This window comes from Sinocyclocheilus rhinocerous, unplaced genomic scaffold, assembly GCF_001515625.1.
Source record: "Sinocyclocheilus rhinocerous isolate Xijiao unplaced genomic scaffold, SAMN03320098_v1.1 C36677310, whole genome shotgun sequence".
Taxonomy (NCBI): domain Eukaryota; kingdom Metazoa; phylum Chordata; class Actinopteri; order Cypriniformes; family Cyprinidae; genus Sinocyclocheilus; species Sinocyclocheilus rhinocerous.
The window spans coordinates 1-1,504 of NW_015784757.1; the positions used below are offsets into that span (position 1 = coordinate 1).

Sequence of the window (1,504 nt, forward strand, 5' to 3'; positions counted from 1 at the left end):
CAGGGCCAGAAGAGTATTATCCGCAATTTCACTTTATTTTGAATGCCACTTTGTCCAATGAGGATTTATAAATGCAGTGCATGCAAGTCAAAGGAATATCAAATTAAAAACTGTTAGTTAAAATGTTACATGACTTAATTTATAACAGCAACGTAGTCAAACGTCCATGTGATCAAAGTTGTTCTATTCTTAGTCGGGGAAGGAGGGCAGGAGAAAAAGACACCAAACCTACCTGATCAGCCGTGCAGTCAGTACATCTTCTCGGATGAAGCTTTTGCCCCGATGGTGGCAGGGATTGGAGATAAATGGCAATGGTATTCCATTCATTGAGAGACTCAAAATAACACGCATATATACTTTGTAGATGTTGGTCAGAAAGCTTTACAAAAGTGTATCATGGCAAGGCACTACAGTCTGGGCTCAGATCCTTAGGATCTATATTTTTAGATCACTTATTTGGTGCAAAACTAAATTTATTCGTATTAAGTAGATTAAATACTTAGTTACAGACTGTAAAGTATAGTCTTTATGCATTTTAGATGTTAAATACTTACCATTTTGATATTATTTAAACTTACCTGTTCTGGAGCTCTGAATGACCTGATACAGATACTTTCCAAATATTAGCATCTTGCAGTGTTGCATAAAAACACTGACAAAATATTTTAAGATGTAGCACGGGGTGTCCAACTTAGAAAATTCATAATTATAGCTGTGCTAACATTTTCCAGCACTAATATCCCTTTAAAGGCACATAATTTCAATAATTTCAATCCAATTTTCACCAGAAAAGAGCTGCTTTTTTTAATTTGTGAATCTGTTGTTCTTGACAGTTCAACACACCCATCATTGGTAGAGACAGGTCAAAAAAATGTGGAAAACCCTCAGAGAGATACATACACGTTTTGTTTAACACAGATGCTGATATGGGTGTAGTCTTTTCTGGCGTTACTGCAATGTAATTATGGTCACTGGACCAGGATGACATGGCTGGTGGCGGCGGATGCTCCTCTGCATGCTTGTCTTCATCATCGTCATCATATTCCTCAGTCCCAGATTCTGACTCCTCTTCCCCTTGGTTAGAGGACCTCCTTTCCGGGCCAGAACTCCTCTATAGTCAAGAACAGAAAGCATTGTTAGCATATACGGATTTAAATGTCCTAGCATCATAAAGAAGGAGCTGATACCATACCGGTCTTCCTGATTTATTGTGCATCTGAATTAGAAACTACTGAACATCTTTTGCCATTACACCTAAACACCAATTTAAGCGTATCCTCACAGAACAATAATTTAGCCATAATCCATTGTATATATCTAATCTATATATACATATATATACATATATATATATATATCCTAATTTTTTTTTATATGAACATATAGCAAGCAATTTACTACCATTAAAGCCTTAATAAAAAGAATATATGATTATTACAAGGTGCCTATGAATAATACCTTATTTGGTGATTTATTTGAGGTCTTTTTCTGCGCCTTGGGCCTG

The 1,504-nt window shown here is 36.0% G+C and overlaps 1 long non-coding RNA gene across 1 annotated transcript; it reads right to left on the reverse strand.

Annotated features, from left to right (window-relative positions):
• Positions 1-782: 782 nt before the first annotated feature.
• LOC107736399 (uncharacterized) lies at positions 783-1,504 on the reverse strand. Its single transcript, XR_001639654.1, has 2 exons — positions 1,459-1,504; positions 783-1,111 (listed from the first exon to the last, which is right to left on the reverse strand). It is a non-coding gene; the product is annotated as an uncharacterized LOC107736399 (long non-coding RNA).